The sequence below is a fragment of the Panulirus ornatus genome, chromosome 12 (assembly GCF_036320965.1).
Source record: "Panulirus ornatus isolate Po-2019 chromosome 12, ASM3632096v1, whole genome shotgun sequence".
NCBI lineage: Eukaryota > Metazoa > Arthropoda > Malacostraca > Decapoda > Palinuridae > Panulirus > Panulirus ornatus.
Window position 1 is genome coordinate 22653418 of NC_092235.1, and position 20719 is coordinate 22674136.

Consider the following 20719-nt stretch of genomic DNA (forward strand, 5'->3'; position numbering starts at 1 on the left):
CCATTACGGAGATTCGTGCAATTTCTCCATGGGAAATTCTAAAGGGGTCATATATAATTCTTAATTAAATGCTTTAACCTCTTTATTCATTATAATTGGGGTCAGTAATGGCTTTAATTAAACCACTAGTCCATAGATGTGTTAAATAGGGACGTATCTTTTCGTGCGCTGCGCGAGTTGAATCTCGCGCGGTTCCCGACGCTCATTTGTTTCTCAGCCGGACAGTCCGCCATTTTTGCAGCCAAGATGGCCGACAATTTGACTACACTTACTCCAACACTATTTTTTTTTGAAATTGTGGCGTTTTTACCGTACGAAACATCTTGATATTGAGTAAAGATGATGATAAGTGAGTGGAAATGGACTAAAGTGAGAAATTAGCGTCTGGATCTCCATTTTTGAAGAGGTTCGAGTGAGATGGGGGCGTGTTGCTCTCCAAAACGTTGCAGGTAAGTTATAGTCTTCGTCCTAGTATCTATTTTGGGTGTTTATTTGGTTAAGAGATTGATGATGGTGGTATTTAAGATGGGTCGAGTCCTTTAAGGTAACACTTGGGCGTTGAGGTCACCCCATACCCCATACCCAACCCGTCTCTTAGGGTATATACGCCGCCATGCGGGTGTTATTTAGGAAATAAGACTTGGAAGTGGACGCCAGATTTAATGAATTGTATAGAATTTAATGACGTTCAATGACAATGGATCTCTAATAGAATGTTTGAGTTGCAAAATCGACGTCGGATTTCTAGTTCCATTCCTTAAAAGTAGACTGGGCCATTGAAGTTGAGGGAAACTGTTGGGGTTTAAAAACAGATCCAAACCAATATGTAACTGTTTAAATAATGCAGTTTCTACATTTATTGAACTCTAGTTAATAGCAAATAATTAGGCTGCACTGGGCCATTGAAGTTGAGGGAAACTGTTGGGGTTAAAAACAGATCAAAGCCAACATTTGAATGTGTAAATAATGCACTTACGACATTTATTGAACTCTAGTTATTAGCCAATAATTAGGTGAGGTAGCCTATGGCCCCTTTAAAGTTATGGTTATAATTAGATGGAAAATTCTAGCGAATATATTTTTTGATGTGTATGGAGGTGTGTTACTCCCTCCTTCCCTATGGGTCATATTGGAGTTAACACAGTTATGATTAATTAAGGTGTTAATGTGATTATTGGAATCCATTGGTACGGTCGAGCTGACCATTAACTCACATGGGAGCAATAATAATCTTCCCCCTATACTGGCTACCTATACAGACCATTATTAAAAGTTATATACATATTTTTTCTTTGACGTATAATTTACAACCTTAAAATATAGTCTAGCCTGATCTAACCACCCAATAGGGGCTCACGTGACAGCTTGATAGTTAACGAAGTGGTTGATGAATTGCTTGTTGTAGGGCAAAAATTTTTTTTTTAATATATTATGTGTAAATTGATGAATTTATTGCCTATTGGATGAATTGTGTCAGGAAGGTCTATGTCGAAAGTGTCGGATTCTCTATGTTGGACTTTATGGCTTCGTAAATCTTGAAGCTTTCGTGTAGTGGGCAGGGCCGTGAAGTAGAGGGAAATGGTTGAGGTAAGAAATAATTATTAGAATAACAGTTTGCTCTTTAAGTAAAATATTTTTTTTTTACATTTTTGTTGAAATCTAGCGAATGGTAGACATACAGGGAGGTACTCCTATGGTGGCTAGAAGTCATTTACTAATGTCCTCGTATAATGTGATGAGGACGTTGGAAAAGTGACTATTTTTGCTGATAGTGGTATAAAACCATTTACCTGGTGCATGATTGGAGTGTATGAGGCTTTGTCCTGTTCTCATGTAGCCATACAAAGCAGCTGAAGCAAACATAAAACTAGAAAACTTGCTTGTACAGTGTAGAAGTGCCTTTTCTTTTTTATGTGTGCTTGGAGTGCTGCCATGCATCGTAATGTTTGAGTCTGACCGACTCTGAGTTTTGCAGATATGTTGGGTTTTCAGATGTCTGTATAGATTTTGGGACTGAATGAATGTGTACGGGATTTGTTCCACATGGGGATTTTAAGAGTGATACAAGGGGAAACTCCACACTTAAGTCACACCCCAGCGGCACCAAACATTTTGTAAAACTTGAAACGGCATATCTTCAGAATTGGTGTACCCGTTCCATGACGTATTGTTCAAGCTGAGGTTGGAAGAATTTTACTGTATTGTCTGATTGCTTTGTTTAAGAAGGTGATCCTATAGATCACCTAACATCCCTTGGTGGTGATACTCTAAAGATATATAGGGTTTTTAAGTGGATGTCACTGGTAATGTGCAAATTTTTGTGATTTTATATGTAAGAAATGCCCTTTGTGTAGGAAATATTGTAATAAGTTTAGAAAATATGATCATTTGTGTTAAAGGGTCATGATGTTAGCAAATTCACTTTACTCATGTAGAAGTCTCTGTTATGATAAATTTATTTAAAGTCTAAAAGGAAGTACATTTGCGCTTAAACTTTCAGTCCTGATAATTTTATACCAATGTGAACTCTAGTGTGTTCATGCCGTTAAGGTATTAAATGCCGTATGGTTGTCGGCAGTGAGGAATTAATCTTAAGGTAGACATGCCCCACTGTCAATGCTCTTCCAGCATGTTATTCTGTAATGTTCATGACACCAGAATACATACAACCTTTATGTCCCCATTAAATCACATGCACAGATTAATCTTGATTGACCGATCCGGCCTTATGCACATTCATTCACACAGCAATGCCTGTTTTCACTTAATTTTCAGCAAAGAACTTTTTTTGCAGCTTTTTATGTTAGAAGTCATTCAAGAACTAACACCATAAATGGATGCAGGTTATAACATGACTCATCTTTCTCATTTTTTTGGTGAATTTCAATTTCATGCTTAATTGTAAGCCGTGTGTGCTTTGCTGTATCTTCCACTCACACCACTATAATCATTACCAGATCTTGGACTCGGTTGTCATGAGGGCACAATACAAAGAAAGAACAAAGGAGAGGAAACACATGACCACTTCATATTCATCGCAAACAATGGATTATGGCAAGGTGTGGGTGTTTGAGTTATGGGAGCTCATGAATAACAGGGAATTCAGGTTCCATGACAAACACAAGTCTGTCAGTACCTGTGTCAGTAAGTAAAGTTTAGTGGAAAGACTGTATATACCACTGTAATAGTTTGACAATTTTGAAAGATTCAGGAGGAAGCAGCACAAATACTGTGGATGAAATTATGAAAGCCAGTTTGCCTCAGTATCCATTTCTACGAGGGGGTACTGGAAATTTAAGACATATGAGCCTTCCAGTTTGTTAAATGCCAGACAGAGGAGCATTCCCTCTTGGTACATATATAAAAGCAAAGAACATAGTCTCTAAAACACTAGAGAAATAATCACAATATTCATGGGTGAATGTTACGAAGATGCTGCTTGAGATGGTAGAGGCTTACTTGGAAGGGGTCATGCAGAAAAAATACACTGAACTTTTGTCATTTAGTGATGACTGACTTCAACAAAAGCTATGGGTGGATGGATGGATTATTTGCTCTTAGAATGCCAGGTGGCTTCTGAAACCATTCCCTGCTGGATATTATTAGAAAATTTGAAGAGAAAATGAAGCAATGTACAGGCATAAGTAAGGCATCCCTTGAATTGTTTGAAAATTACTGAGGCATAGGGAGCAAATGAAGTATGTCAGTCGTGCCTTTTCATATTGGGAAAGATTAAACATTGGAGTCCTGCAGTGGTGCCAGAGTGTGTGCGCATATGTTTTGATTATAGCTAGTGAAGTTTAAACTAACCATATATAAGGTTATGATGATGAGTACAATGAAAGGAGGCCTGTTTATGGGTATTATCTTGCAGAAAACATTTTACAAAAAATTTACATAGTACCTAGAATTGTTAGGGAGGTTAATTAGTAGCTGAATATCAGAATTGCCCTGAAGTACAGAGTCAAGATACTCAGAAATTAGTATAGTAGTATATAGTAGTATAGTAGCCCCAGTTTGGTCAACACTTTTCCAGAAAGAGACAGATGTATAGGAGGTCGGACGATGGGCTAGAGACCATCCCCTGTTATGGAAGTGAGCCGCATGGAAAGCCTAGTACCCTTGGAATTATATGTGACATAGAGATGACAAGAGAAATATAATTACGGTATAAAGGTTTCGGAGACATGACAGGTTTGACGAGTGTATAGCAGGGATAATAATAGTAAAGGTTTAAAGAATATGTGATGAAATAGTAACGAGTTGCAGATGCATGGATGAAATGACAGAGTTGTAGGTATATGGAACAGACTAAGGAAGGAAAATATGAACATATATCATTTAAAAGTAAAATACTGTATGATACTAAAGAAAATTTCAGTTAGAGCCCTCTAACTGAAGAGCTTCCTCTCGTTTTATAAGTGGGTAAAAGTGACCAAATATGATTTATCTTACCTTCTCGTTTCCTTTTATTCCTGTTGTGTTGTGCATGAAAAAATCTAGGCAGGGAAGGCACATGTGAGTTTATGTAAAAAGAAATGTGTAGATTTTTTTAGTGATGAGGTAGTCCCCGTCTCTTGAGTTGACAAAGATTGTAGAGATCACAGCTGGAAGATTTTGTGACTGTTCTGACATGTACATCTCTTGCTAGTCAATCTTTCATCTGAAGGGTAATCCAGGCTGTATTGTGGATGGAGCCCCCTTTTCTCTGTAGAGAAAACTTGGAAATTGAATCTTTCATCTAAAGTGGGCCACACAGTTCTAAGTCGGCTGGTACTTACAGTGACATTAAAAGGCAAGATATGGTTACTTCCCCTTCTATGGTTCTTGTTGTGTAGTGTATAAAGGAAACCAGGTAGGAAAAGCATATGCCAGTTAATGAAGAAGTTAGGTTGCGTAAATGTTCTTTTTGTTCAGCTGCAGGGAGTCCATTCCTGGAGTGAACAAGCATTGTGGAAATGATAGCTAGATTTGATGATGGTATTGACAAGACCCTTTCATCTAAAGAGTTATGCAGGTGTGTCTGTAATGTGGATGGACCCTTTTCTCTTGAAAATAAACTTCTGATATTTGAGTCTTTCGTCTAAATTGACTTGGCGCATCTTTGTGGGCCTCACAGTTACGAGATGGCTGGGCAATAAAATGCAAGGCATAGATAGAATCAGTACTGTCTTGGTTTGGTTGATAGTGATAAAGTTGTTGGTCCAGTTCTGGAAGTTGTTGAGGGTGTTCTGGAGGGCAAAATGATCAAGAAAGATGTTGTCAACCAAAAACCCATGACGTAGATGTTGATATTTCCATCAGTCAGGTACATTCACCTGGGGATGATTTATAGGGATGAATCACATCTTTGTAACCCTGTGACAACAAAGATGAAGACTTGAAAGGTAATAACCAACTCATTGTTCGGCCCAGTAATGCTAAATAAGGGATGAACTTTCTTCACGGCTAAAGGCCTAAAACTTACATTTCATTATGCAGAGGGTGATGAGTCAAATTCTTTGGTGAAATCACCAAAGGTGAGAGCCACATAGTTCTTACATTTCTCTGGTTGTGTTACATAAAATCAAGGAAATTGTTTAACCAGGGGTTTGTAAAGGAGGTCTTAATATTACCAAACTACTAAGGGACTACAGAGCTTACAGTGTCTGGGTAATCCCAATTGAATATGAAAGTTTTACAGAGGAGCCTGGGGATTGAAGTCGTTGCAATGGACAGATAGCTTGTAGGCTTGTTGACATTGATAATGGAGAACTACACGAAATCTTAGCTAGATTTGGGTTTGTCTAGAACTTGTGGTTTCAAAGCTAAGTCAGTGTGGTGTAATTCTTTAACTGAAGACTCGTTAAACATCTGGTGGCTTTATTTCGTGTACATTGACTGGAAATGGAAGGTTAGGAGGCTCATGCCTTGACACAAGAAAAGGCAAGAGATTATCACACAGCTTCACTTGTCAGTTTTTCACACAGCTGGCTAATGTTGGACTGTTTCAGGTATTGTAGCTGGATCGAGTAATAAGAATCCCTTAAAGAATATTTCACATGAATCTTCGTATCAGAGGACCTTGTAAAAGTTAGTGTTATAACTGAGGGTCAAAATTTGGGGATTCCCAATATCATTGCCCAAAGTTTAGAAGTTTCTTTGGGTCCTGGCTCAACATTTGGTGATTCTCCAGTTTCTGGCTCAAAATTAGGAGATTTCCCTAAGTTCTAGCCCGAGATTCGGGGATTCCCCAGATACTCGATGAAACTTGGAGAATTCCCCTAGTCTCTACCAAAGACTTAGGTATTCCCTGAGTTAGATTTGGGGATTCTCTGTGTCTTAGTCCAAGATTTGGGTGATTCTCCAGTTTCTGGCACAAGATTTGGGGATTCCCCATAACTTGGCTCAAGATTTGAGAATTTCTCAGTTTTTGCCCATGATATTGGAATTCTTGGTTCTTGGCTTAAAATTTGGGTATTCTTCGGGCTCTACCACAAGATCTCAGCCAGGCTTTAGGGATTCCCTGTGTAATGGCACAAGATTTAACACTCCCATGTCATGTCCCAAAACTTGGGACTCCCTTTGTCATAGCCCGAAATTAAGGGGTTCTCCAAGTCGTGGCCCAAAATTTGGGATCCCGTGGGTTCTGGCTTATGATTTGGGATTCCCTAGGTTCTGGCCCAACATTAGGGGATTTCCTAAGTCCTTGTCCAACATTTTGGGACTCCCAAGGCCGAGGCTTAAGATTTAGGGATTCCCTGGGTCCTTGCTCTTAGTGTAGGGTGTGATCTAAAGCATGATAGTTTGGTGTGCTCTTTCTGATCTCTGGGGGGGGGGAATCAATGGTTTCTTAGTCATCCAAACTAGATTTGGGGATTTCCATAATCTTGGCTGAAAATTTGTGAATTCCACAGTTTTTGCCCATGATATGGGAGTTCCCGGTACTTGGCTCAAAATTTGGGGATTCCCCGGGTTAAGCTCCAAGATTTGGGGATTTCCCAGATCCTGGCCCAAGATTTAGGAATTCCATGTGTCATGGATCCTAGCTCAAGATTTGGGGATCCTTGGGTCGTTCCTCTTTGTGTGATCTAAAGCATGACAATTAGATGGGGTCTTACTGATCAGAGGCAAAAAGCAATGGTTTCTCCGAACAAGACATTTCAGTCTCTGGAAATATAACAACTGAGTCTCCATAAATAACATTTTACTGAGTCCATTACCAGCCTATATTTTATATTACACTCCAGATGTACAACCATGGGGGCACAGGACCAGAAAACACGTGTATGCTATGACTCATGTACTTTTATAGTTCAGCAAATGATCCGAGGGATCAGGTAAGAGTGCAGTTTGAATACAAGTGTGGGTGATGATGATGTAGTTCAGGATATAATTGGGGGAAATAGTGTCAGTGATGCACGGCTTGTGGAGTTGTTTACTGAAAAAGGACTAGGTAAGAATGGCAGGTTAGGAGGGACATAAAGCTACATGGATAAGGGAGTTAATGGTGAACAGGTTTGTTGATAAGCTCACCAAAGGAAAACTTTTACATGTGAATACACACACACACGCATATATATATAGGATGTGTGGATCAGGTGTTTGCTTTGAAGAATGTATGTGAGAAATACTTAGAAAAGCAAATGGATTTGTATGTAGCATTTATGGATCTGGAGAAGGCATATGATAGAGTTGATAGAGATGCTCTGTGGAAGGTATTAAGAATATATGGTGTGGGAGGCAAGTTGTTAGAAGCAGTGAAAAGTTTTTATCGAGGATGTAAGGCATGTGTACGTGTAGGAAGAGAGGAAAGTGATTGGTTCTCAGTGAATGTAGGTTTGCGGCAGGGGTGTGTGATGTCTCCATGGTTGTTTAATTTGTTTATGGATGGGGTTGTTAGGGAGGTGAATGCAAGAGTTTTGGAAAGAGGGGCAAGTATGAAGTCTGTTGGGGATGAGAGAGCTTGGGAAGTGAGTCAGTTGTTGTTCGCTGATGATACAGCGCTGGTGGCTGATTCATGTGAGAAACTGCAGAAGCTGGTGACTGAGTTTGGTAAAGTGTGTGAAAGAAGAAAGTTAAGAGTAAATGTGAATAAGAGCAAGGTTATTAGGTACAGTAGGGTTGAGGGTCAAGTCAATTGGGAGGTGAGTTTGAATGGAGAAAAACTGGAGGAAGTGAAGTGTTTTAGATATCTGGGAGTGGATCTGGCAGCGGATGGAAACATGGAAGTGGAAGTGGATCATAGGGTGGGGGAGGGGGCGAAAATTCTGGGAGCCTTGAAGAATGTGTGGAAGTCGAGAACATTATCTCGGAAAGCAAAAATGGGTATGTTTGAAGGAATAGTGGTTCCAACAATGTTGTATGGTTGCGAGGCGTGGACTATGGATAGAGTTGTGCGCAGGAGGATGGATGTGCTGGAAATGAGATGTTTGAGGACAATGTGTGGTGTGAGGTGGTTTGATCGAGTAAGTAACGTAAGGGTAAGAGAGATGTGTGGAAATAAAAAGAGCGTGGTTGAGAGAGTAGAAGAGGGTGTTTTGAAATGGTTTGGTCACATGGAGAGAATGAGTGAGGAAAGATTGACCAAGAGGATATATGTGTCGGAAGTGGAGGGAACGAGGATTGGGTGACCAAATTGGAGGTGGAAAGATGGGGTGAAAAAGATTTTGTGTGATCGGGGCCTGAACATGCAGGAGGGTGAAAGGAGGGCAAGGAATAGAGTGAATTGGAGCGATGTGGTATACCGGGGTTGACGTGCTGTCAGTGGATTGAATCAAGGCATGTGAAGCGTCTGGGGTAAACCATGGAAAGCTGTGTAGGTATGTATATTTGCGTGTGTGGACGTATGTATATACATGTGTATGGTTGTGGGTTGGGCCATTTCTTTCGTCTGTTTCCTTGCGCTACCTCGCAAACGCGGGAGACAGCGACAAAGCAAAAAAAAAATATATATATATATTTTTTTTTTTTTTTTTTTTTTATACTTTGTCGCTGTCTCCCGCGTTTGCGAGGTAGCGCAAGGAAACAGACGAAAGAAATGCCCCCCCCCCCCATACACATGTACATACACACGTCCACACACGCAAATATACACACCTACACAGCTTTCCATGGTTTACCCCGGACGTTTCACATGCCTTGATTCAATCCACTGACAGCACGTCAACCCCTGTATACCACATCGCTCCACTTCACTCTATTCCTTGCCCTCCTTTCACCCTCCTGCATGTTCAGGCCCCGATCACACAAAATCCTTTTCACTCCATCTTTCCACCTCCAATTTGGTCTCCCTCTTCTCCTCGTTCCCTCCACCTCCGACACATATATCCTCTTGGTCAATCTTTCCTCACTCATTCTCTCCATGTGCCCAAACCATTTCAAAACACCCTCTTCTGCTCTCTCAACCACGCTCTTTTTATTTCCACACATCTCTCTTACCCTTACGTTACTTACTCGATCAAACCACCTCACACCACACATTGTCCTCAAACATCTCATTTCCAGCACATCCATCCTCCTGCGCACAACTCTATCCATAGCCCACGCCTCGCAACCATACAACATTGTTGGAACTACTATTCCTTCAAACATACCCATTTTTGCTTTCCGGGATAATGTTCTCGACTTCCACACATTTTTCAAGGCTCCCAAAATTTTCGCCCCCTCCCCCACCCTATGATCCACTTCCGCTTCCATGGTTCCATCCGCTGACAGATCCACTCCCAGATATCTAAAACACTTCACTTCCTCCAGTTTTTCACCATTCAAACTCACCTCCCAATTGACTTGACCCTCAACCCTACTGTACCTAATAACCTTGCTCTTATTCACATTTACTCTTAACTTTCTTCTTCCACACACTTTACCAAACTCCGTCACCAGCTTCTGCAGTTTCTCACATGAATCCGCCACCAGCGCTGTATCATCAGCGAACAACAACTGACTCACTTCCCAAGCTCTCTCATCCCCAACAGACTTCATACTTGCCCCTCTTTCCAAAACTCTTGCATTTACCTCCCTAACAACCCCATCCATAAACAAATTAAACAACCATGGAGACATCACACACCCCTGCCGCAAACCTACATTCACTGAGAACCAATCACTTTCCTCTCTTCCTACACGTACACATGCCTTACATCCTCGATAAAAACTTTTCACTGCTTCTAACAACTTGCCTCCCACACCATATATTCTTAATACCTTCCACAGAGCATCTCTATCAACTCTATCATATGCCTTCTCCAGATCCATAAATGCTACATAGAAATCCATTTGCTTTTCTAAGTATTTCTCACATACATTCTTCAAAGCAAACACCTATATATATATATATATATATATATATATATATATATATATATATATATATATATATATATATATATATATTTATTTATTCTGCTTTGTCGTTTTCTCCCGCATTTGCGAGGTAGCGCAAGGAAACAGACAAAAGAAATGGCCCAACCCACCCCCATACACATGTATATACATACACGTCCACACAAGCAAATATACATACCTATACATCTCAATGTATACATATTTATACACACACAGACATATACATATATACTTGTGTACATATATACTTGTGTACATAATCCATACTATCTGCCTTTATTCATTCCCATCGCCACCTTGCCACACATGGAATAACAACACCCTCCCCCCTCATGTGTGCTAGGTAGCGCTAGGAAAAGACAACAAAGGCCCCGTTCGTTCACACTCAGTCTCTCTCTCTCTATATATATATATATGTGTGTGTGTGTGTGTTATTCGTTCGAATATTTTTGCTGTTTCCTGTAAGAGCGTGGTAGTATCCTGAAAAATTTTGGATATGATTTGTCATATCTGGAATCCTAATAGCAATAGTTGGGACAAGGTTATTCCCATGGTACAAATTGCAGTAAATTCTGTAATACAGTGGGACCTGAACTTATGGACACCAAACAACAATATTGAATTCCTTGTCCAACATACTGTCAATTACTCCTACTTATGAACTGCAGAACTAAAATGTGCATCTTTTCGTTGTGTTGCCAAATATAATGTTCTGTTAAATATGCGTCAGAATACTATATCTAATTCTTTATTTCAGTCAGGTTTAGGTATATATTCTAATTTTATGCATTTCTATTTTTCAGCTTATGAAGAACCCATGAACATGGTCAAGAACGTAACTTGTAAATCAGGGACCCCCTGCAGTTGCTTGTCGGAGATTCGCCATATTTCATCTTTTATTGCTTTATGAATTGTATGGTTAAAGCCAAAACCATATATAACATCAAGATTAGACCGATTCAGTCTCGGTAAGTATTTAGAAATATTATCAGTTCTCTACATAATGCAAACTATGATTACACAGCAACACAAGTTCAGAGTCGTGAAGTTAAGTAAGACATCTTGTTATAGTACACATTCATTATGGCCCAATATAGAGTGTCTGGAGAGATGAAATTGGAGCATGTAGATCATCTAAAAGTATTGATTAAAGTATATGAATCCTCGTTCACTTGGAGGGTATGTCTCTGCTCCAGTTCCGTCCCTGTATTTGGTTACCTCTCAACCTACTGGTGGTGGAAACAGTTGTTAGTGATGGAAAGTTGCTTTTGGCCATGTGTTGTCATAGGAATTTTCTAAAGTAAATCACATGCTTATTGATTTAGGGGTTGATAAAAATTTTTTTTACACTTTAAAGGTTAAATCATTTGTGTATATTTAAGTGATTACATTTTCTTGCAGAAATGTGGTATCTCAGCTGTGCTTATCACCAAGATATCCCTTGTGCAAACAGTGAGACGAATATTTGCCAGGTGAAGAGGGCGAGGTCCAAGTCCATACTGATGAAGCTAGTGGTTGCATTCAACTAGTCATTATTTGAACAAAGATTGTTACAGCCCCTGTTGAACACTTGTGTTCCATGACATGGTAAAACACTAAACTTAGTGCAACTGTAACCCATCAGTCGGCTTTGCGGTGGAAAGTAAATGGTACAAAATATCTCTCCCACACACAACACTTGATAACACTTATTTTACACAGTGCATTCTTTGTAACTCTAGATTTTCAGTAGTAGCCCGGCCTTTGGCAAAATGGTAGGAGTGATAGATAGAAGTAGTAGGTAGGAACATTTAGGTAGAAGTAGTAGGTGGGAACATTAGGTAGGAACCTTTGCAAACACTATGCTAGAGTGGCTCTCTACCAGTGAGCTGTTAAGGGTGAGGCACTAAAGGCTAAGACTGCATTGGAATTCACTAGTTTTGGAGAGACTATTACCGTGGCCACCCCCTTGAGGGATTTCCTGAAGGGAACAGGCATCGGAGATATAGATAGATAGATGAAACATACATCAGCGTCTCTGATGTCTTGTACCACGAGAGGATTTGTTCTGTCTATATCTCTGATGCCTGCTCTCTCTAGGAACTCCCATCATGGGGGTGGCCACGGCAAAAGAAGCTCCACTCATCCCTGTTCTTACATGCCTCATTCACGTATACCATTCCATACATTCTTCCACTATTTCTCTCCTTGAAGTACTGTTCTGCTCTGTTTCCCCATACCATGGGTCTTCCTTTCACACCAAACCCTTTAATTATACCAATCATGCAGTCTCCTTGTAAACTCTGTTTTGTGATCTTTTCACATGCCCAAACCCCCTTAAAAGTATTACATTTCACCCACACTGCCCTTTCCTGATTCATTTCCTTTGCATTCCCTGCCATACCACATCTCTCATACACCCCTTCATTTCTTTCTTCATTACATTGATTTTTTACTTTCATTCCTTCTATTAATGTCTCAACTTTTTTTATTTCGACAAACAACTCCAAACTTTCATTCTGTTATGACATGTTTTATACCTTCGTCCTACTTCCTTACTGTGGATCTTGCTCTTGATCTCCCATATTTTAAGATATTTCTGACTAATTTCACTGCTTTTAGTTGTTCGCCATCTGCTTATTTTCTGGGTTTGGGCAGAGTAAAGGTCTTGAAACTGCTCCTCCATAATAGTAAGAAAACAACAGTATAATTAATTAGCACACAAATAGGTTTTTTTTCAGGGAATATTTTATAGTAAACTGTAGCGATTACCATGATTGTATTTTACCATCAAGAAATGTACCTGCAGTACAATATATTATATGACAATAAATTTTCTTAAGTGTTACAATATATTATATGACAATAAATTTTCTTAAGTGTTCCCCCCAAGTCACCCACTTGGGGTTTGTTGTTGTAAATATCCTTTCCCTGGTCAGTTTATTAAAAGTTTGGTTGGCCTGGAGGTCACAAATGAAAAGTGACGACAATAGAAACTATCCAGTGTTTCTTTAAGGGTCACCTTCACACTTTACTCCGGCTTTGACATGCACATAATAATCAGCCTGGATGACTGAGGACTCGCCTAAACCTTTTGTAAGGTTTTCTGAGTCTGTATCACTCACGCTGTATATATATATATATATATATATATATATTCCTGAGTCCACAGGGAAAATGAAACACAATAAGTTCCCAAGTGCACTTTCGTGTAATAATCACATCATCGGGAGATACAAGAAAGAAATATAGTCAGTTGATATACAAGGAAGAGATGTTGCTAGGGTCCCAGCTATGTCTCTTCGTTGTATATCGAGTTATGTTTCTCTTGTATCATCCCTGATGATGTGATTATTGCACGAAAGTGCACTTGGGAACTTATGTTTCATTTTCGCCGTGGACTCTTAGGAATATATATATATATATATATATATATATATATATATATATATATATATATATATATAATGTGTGTACAAGAAAATGCGGAAGTAAATTGTACCAATAAGGAGCTGACAGATAAGTTGTTGAGGTGTTTTACCTCATGGTAATGTACATTCGGTACGCTTGGCTTTGCCAGGTCTGATTAACATTAACAGGATGAGTGATGTACATTTAATCATTTCATATGCTTGGCTTTGCCAGGTCTGATTGTACACATTAACAGGATGAATGATGTACATTTCATCATTTCATATGCTTGGCTTTGCCAGCTCAGACTGTACAGAAAATCAGGAATAATGTACATTTGGTATGCTTGCCTGTGCCAAGTCAGACCACTATGCAGCTGTATGAAAAATTAACACTTGGCTCTGCCAGGTTATACAACTACACAGCTCTATGAACGATGGACTTTTGGTATGCTTGGCTTCGGGTCAATCTGTTCACGATAGCAGATTCAGCAAATGTGGTCACATCAAAACATTAATAGGCGTGGTTATTTGTATTATTATTCAACCCATGGGCTACTGCCATGGGGTGAATAATAATTCAATGCCTTTATTAACCGTTGTTTATGAAAGTAGCACAACATATATAAAAGTCCCTGGGAAGGTACTTCCCATGTTTCCTATTTGCATTGGGGGGGGGGGGGGTGATGCAAATACTCCCCTCCAGTTTATACTTTAACCAAAAGAGAACGGGGGCCAAGTGAGGAATTCTACAAGGATTGATCCTCTGGTCTTGACATTACCCTGCTAATGTGGGAAATTACAATTACCACTGTATAGAGGCTCCCATTATATGTTCGAGTAAATTACAATAAATCAAAGATTTGGCCAAAATTTACACATTATATATATATAAAATATAATTATCTTTGTCATGCCACTGTTACATGTCAAACAATAAATATTTTTAAAAATAAATTCCTTATTTATCCTGGGTTTTTATGTCAGGTAAAATTTTGATATTTAAATATCTATTCACGGTTTACACTAATATAAAGGCTCATGTTTTGTATTGCCACCTTACTTAATGGATATAAATATGAATAAAATGAGCCGTTTGTGCAGGTTGTAGCACCATCTGTTTATGATGAAGCAGAGCCGAGAAAATTAAATTTGGCTGCATTTTAGACTTTTGCTGATGATACTTTAAAAGCATACAATATTTATGATTGAAGAAGTGGTTACCGAAAAATTAAAGGAACTTAAGACTGAATACTTTGAAACCAGGTCTACAGGGTATGACTTTGGTGTCAATTTCTGTTTTCCTGCATATTTTATAGTCCAGATTAAACATCTGAACTCAATCTGTTAATATATATATATATACATAATTACTCGGCACATAAAACTACAATGATTCTAGTCGACATGCCTTCAAGTATAACATATGAAGTCCAGAGTTTGTCAAGGAAATACATCCTTGCATCCAAGGTAAGGTTTCCTAGATCTTACATTAAACCACCCTAATTTGGAATATATATATTCATACTATTCGCCATTTCTTGCGTTAGCAACATAACGTTAAGAACAGAGGACCAAGCCTTTGAGGGAAATCTTCACTTGGCCCCCTCTGTTGCTTCTTCTGGAAAATTAAAAACAAGAGGGGAGGATTTCCAGCCCCCCCTCTCCTTTTAGTCGTCTTCTACGACATGCAGTGAATACGTGGGGAGTGTTCTTTCTCCCCAACTTCCTCTTGAGCATTGTCCAACTCCATCATAATATTTTGAATGCAGGTAAACACTTGAGGTGCGCTGAGATTATTCTTTAATTCATTGGACAGTTTTGGCGCCTTGCTGCTTTTGTAAACTGCTGGAGTTGCCCTCTGCCATCACCCTGTCAAGGAAGAGACACAAAAGATAAATAATCATCAATGGAGTCTACCAGTCATGCTGAGTAAAAAAAAAAAAAAAAAAAGACAAGCTATTATGAGTGGTATGGACAGGAATGAATAAAGAAAAATCTTCAAGGAAAAGTGAAAGAAGGATGTGCAATTCTGCTATCATCGAGAGTATGTTACAGAGCATAGATGGAATAGATCAAGAATAAATTGGGTGAAAGGAAAGATTGGAATCGTGGAGTTAGCGATGGTATACGCATATGCATTTGTGAATAATGGAAACAGTTCTAAGTAAGGATGAAACGTGTTTGGAGAAATAATGAATGCAAAAGTGGTGAGTGAGTTAGTAAATGATGGGAAAGCCTGGAGTAAATGAAAATGGAAGTTATCTCGTGGACGTCTGTGCTGAAAGGGGTTAATTCTTTGAAAGAAACACCTTTATCAGCATAAGATGATCTATCGATGAGGGAGTGATGCAAGAGATCCTGGCGTTAAATTAGGGGATTCCCCGAGTATCAGTGCAAAATTAGGGGATTCCCCGTGTTTTAGCCCAAGATTTGGGGATTCCCCACTTTTCAGCTCAAGATTTGGGGATTCCCCACTTTTTACCTCAAGATTTGGGGATTCCCCGTGTATCAGTACAAAATTAGGGGATTCCCCGTGTTTTAGCCCAAGATTTGGGGATTCCCCACTTTTCAGCTCAAGATTTGGGGATTCCCCACTTTTTACCTCAAGATTTGGGGATTCCCCGTGTATCAGTACAAAATTAGGGGATTCCCCGTGTTTTAGCCCAAGATTTGGGGATTCCCCACTTTTCAGCTCAAGATTTGGGGATTCCCCTGATCCTGGCGTTAAATTAGGGGATTCCCCGTTTTTAAGCTCAAGATTTGGGGATTCCCCGCTTTTTAGGCCAAGATTTGGGGATTCCCCGTGTATCAACACAAAATTAGGGGATTCCCCGTGTTTTAGCCCAAGATTTGGGGATTCCCCAGGTCCAAGCACAAAATTAGGGGATTCCCCACATCTTACCTCAAAATCTGGGGATTCCCCGCTAATAAACAAAACAAATTAGGGGATTCCCCGTTTTTCAGCTCAAGATTTGGGGATTCCCCAAGTTTAAACGCAAAATTAGGGAATTCCCCGCTTTCAGCTCAAGATTTGGGGATTCCCCACTTCTTACCTCAAGATTTGGGGATTCCCCGTGTATCGGTACAAAATTAGGGGATTCCCCGTGTTTTAGCCCAAGATTTGGGGATTCCCCACTTTTCAGCTCAAGATTTGGGGATTCCCCGTGTTTTAGCCCAAGATTTGGGGATTCCCCACTTTTCAGCTCAAGATTTGGGGATTCCCCGGATCCTGGCGTTAAATTTGGGGATTCCCCGGATCCTGGCGTTAAATTTGGGGATTCCCCGTGTATCAACACAAAATTAGGGGATTCCCCGTGTTTTAGCCCAAGATTTGGGGATTCCCCACTTTTCAGCTCAAGATTTGGGGATTCCCCAAGTTTAAGCCCAAGATTTGGGGATTCCCCGCGCTTAGGCACAATTGTTGGGGATTCCCCAGATCCTGGCGTTAAATTAGGGGATTCCCCGTGTTTTAGCCCAAGATTTGGGGATTCCCCACTTTTCAGCTCAAGATTTGGGGATTCCCCGTGTATCGGTACAAAATTAGGGGATTCCCCGTGTTTTAGCCCAAGATTTGGGGATTCCCCACTTTTCAGCTCAAGATTTGGGGATTCCCCGTGTTTTAGCCCAAGATTTGGGGATTCCCCACTTTTCAGCTCAAGATTTGGGGATTCCCCGTGTTTTAGCCCAAGATTTGGGGATTCCCCACTTTTCAGCTCAAGATTTGGGGATTCCCCGGATCCTGGCGTTAAATTTGGGGATTCCCCGCTTTTTAGGCCAAGATTTGGGGATTCCCCGTGTATCAACACAAAATTAGGGGATTCCCCGTGTTTTAGCCCAAGATTTGGGGATTCCCCAAGTACAAACACAAAATTAGGGGATTCCCCGTGTTTTAGCCCAAGATTTGGGGATTCCCCAAGTACAAACACAAAATTAGGGGATTCCCCACATCTTACCTCAAAATCTGGCCAGATTCCCCACTTCTTACCTCAAGATTTGGGGATTCCCCGTGTATCAGTACAAAATTAGGGGATTCCCCGTTTTTCAGCTCAAGATCTGGGGATTCCCCAAGTTTAAACGCAAAATTAGGGGATTCCCCGTTTTTCAGCTCAAGATCTGGGGATTCCCCACTTCTTACCTCAAGATTTGGGGATTCCCCACTTTTCAGCTCAAGATTTGGGGATTCCCCACTTTTCAGCTCAAGATTTGGGGATTCCCCAAGTTTAAGCCCAAGATTTGGGGATTCCCCGCGCTTAGGCACAATTGTTGGGGATTCCCCAGATCCTGGCGTTAAATTAGGGGATTCCCCGTTTTTCAGCTCAAGATTTGGGGATTCCCCGTGTTTTAGCCCAAGATTTGGGGATTCCCCACTTTTCAGCTCAAGATTTGGGGATTCCCCACTTTTCAGCTCAAGATTTGGGGATTCCCCACTTTTCAGCTCAAGATTTGGGGATTCCCCGTGTATCAACACAAGATTAGGGGATTCCCCGTGTTTTAGCCCAAGATTTGGGGATTCCCCACTTTTCAGCTCAAGATCTGGGGATTCCCCGTGTTTTAGCCCAAGATTTGGGGATTCCCCACTTTTCAGCTCAAGATCTGGGGATTCCCCAAGTTTAAACGCAAAATTAGGGGATTCCCCGCTTTTTAGGCCAAGATTTGGGGATTCCCCGTGTATCAACACAAAATTAGGGGATTCCCCTTGTTTTAGGCCAAGATTTGGGGATTCCCCGTGTATCAGTACAAAATTAGGGGATTCCCCGTGTTTTAGCCCAAGATTTGGGGATTCCCCACTTTTCAGCTCAAGATTTGGGGATTCCCCGTGTTTTAGCCCAAGATTTGGGGATTCCCCACTTTTCAGCTCAAGATTTGGGGATTCCCCGGATCCTGGCGTTAAATTTGGGGATTCCCCGCTTTTTAGGCCAAGATTTGGGGATTCCCCGTGTATCAACACAAAATTAGGGGATTCCCCGTGTTTTAGCCCAAGATTTGGGGATTCCCCAGGTCCAAGCACAAAATTAGGGGATTCCCCGTGTTTCAGCTCAAGATTTGGGGATTCCCCACTGTTTAGCTCAAGATTTGGGGATTCCCCACTTTTTAGCTCAAGATTTGGGGATTCCCCAAGTTTAAACGCAAAATTAGGGAATTCCCCGCTTTCAGCTCAAGATTTGGGGATTCCCCACTTTTTACCTCAAGATTTGGGGATTCCCCAAGTTTAAACGCAAAATTAGGGAATTCCCCGCTTTCAGCTCAAGATTTGGGGATTCCCCACTTCTTACCTCAAGATTTGGGGATTCCCCGTGTATCGGTACAAAATTAGGGGATTCCCCTTGTTTTAGCCCAAGATTTGGGGATTCCCCACTTTTCAGCTCAAGATTTGGGGATTCCCCGTGTTTTAGCTCAAGATTTGGGGATTCCCCGGATCCTGGCGTTAAATTTGGGGATTCCCCGCTTTTTAGGCCAAGATTTGGGGATTCCCCGTGTATCAACACAAAATTAGGGGAGTCCCCGTGTTTTAGCCCAAGATTTGGGGATTCCCCAAGTTTAAACGCAAAATTAGGGAATTCCCCGCTTTCAGCTCAAGATTTGGGGATTCCCCACTTCTTACCTCAAGATTTGGGGATTCCCCGTGTATCGGTACAAAATTAGGGGATTCCCCTTGTTTTAGCCCAAGATTTGGGGATTCCCCACTTTTCAGCTCAAGATTTGGGGATTCCCCGTGTTTTAGCTCAAGATTTGGGGATTCCCCGGATCCTGGCGTTAAATTTGGGGATTCCCCGCTTTTTAGGCCAAGATTTGGGGATTCCCCGTGTATCAACACAAGATTAGGGGAGTCCCCGTGTTTTAGCCCAAGATTTGGGGATTCCCCGCTTTCAGATCAAGATTTGGGGATTCCCCACTTTTTACCTCAAGATTTGGGGATTCCCCACTTTTTAGCCCAAGATTTGGGGATTCCCCATGTATCAACACAAAATTAGGGGATTCCCCGTTTTTCAGCTCAAGATCTGGGGATTCCCCAAGTTTAAACACAAAAATTAGGGGATTCCCCGCTTTCAGCTCAAGATCTGGGGATTCCCCGTGTTTCAGCTCAAGATTTGGGGATTCCCCGTGTATCAACACAAAATTAGGGGATTCCCCACATCTTACCTCAAAATCTGGGGATTCCCCGCTAATAAACAAAACAAATTAGGGGATTCCCCGTTTTTCAGCTCAAGATTTGGGGATTCCCCAAGTTTAAACGCAAAATTAGGGAATTCCCCGCTTTCAGCTAAAGTTTTGGGGATTCCCCACTTCTTACCTCAAGATTTGGGGATTCCCCGTGTATCGGTACAAAATTAGGGGATTCCCCGTGTTTTAGCCCAAGATTTGGGGATTCCCCACTTTTCAGCTCAAGATTTGGGGATTCCCCGTGTTTTAGCCCAAGATTTGGGGATTCCCCACTTTTCAGCTCAAGATTTGGGGATTCCCCGGATCCTGGCGTTAAATTTGGGGATTCCCCGCTTTTTAGGCCAAGATTTGGGGATTCCCCGTGTATCAACACAAAATTAGGGGATTCCCCGTGTTTTAGGCCAAGATTTGGGGATTCCCCACTTTTCAGCTCAAGATTTGGGGATTCCCCACTTTTCAGCTCAAGATTTGGGGATTCCCCGGATCCCGGCGTTAAATTAGGGGATTCCCCGTTTTTCAGCTCAAGATCTGGGGATTCCCCACTTTTTAGCCCAAGATTTGGGGATTCCCCACTTTTTAGCTCAAGATTTGGGGATTCCCCGTGTATCAACACAAAATTAGGGGATTCCCCGCTTTCAGATCAAAATTAGGGGATTCCCCGCTTTCAGATCAAAATTAGGGGATTCCCCGTGTTTTAGCCCAAGATTTGGGGATTCCCCACTTTTCAGCTCGAGATTTGGGGATTCCCCGCGCTTAAGCACAATTGTTGGGGATTCCCCGGATCCCGGCGTTAAATTAGGGGATTCCCCGTTTTTCAGCTCAAGATTTGGGGATTCCCC

At 41.0% G+C, this 20719-nt stretch overlaps 1 protein-coding gene and 1 long non-coding RNA gene across 2 annotated transcripts in view; one reads left to right on the plus strand and one right to left on the minus strand.

Moving 5' to 3' along the window:
• Positions 1-232: 232 nt before the first annotated feature.
• LOC139751856 (uncharacterized) lies at positions 233-13148 on the plus strand. Its single transcript, XR_011713430.1, has 3 exons — positions 233-449; positions 11130-11294; positions 11728-13148. It is a non-coding gene; the product is annotated as an uncharacterized lncRNA (long non-coding RNA).
• The window catches only part of mRpS30 (mitochondrial ribosomal protein S30), a 31498-nt gene continuing 23926 nt past the window's right edge, over positions 13148-20719 (minus strand). Inside the window, exon 10 of the mRNA XM_071667493.1 lies at positions 13148-15587. The gene's annotated coding sequence lies outside the window, so the exon portion shown is untranslated. The remainder of the gene's footprint in view (positions 15588-20719) is intronic.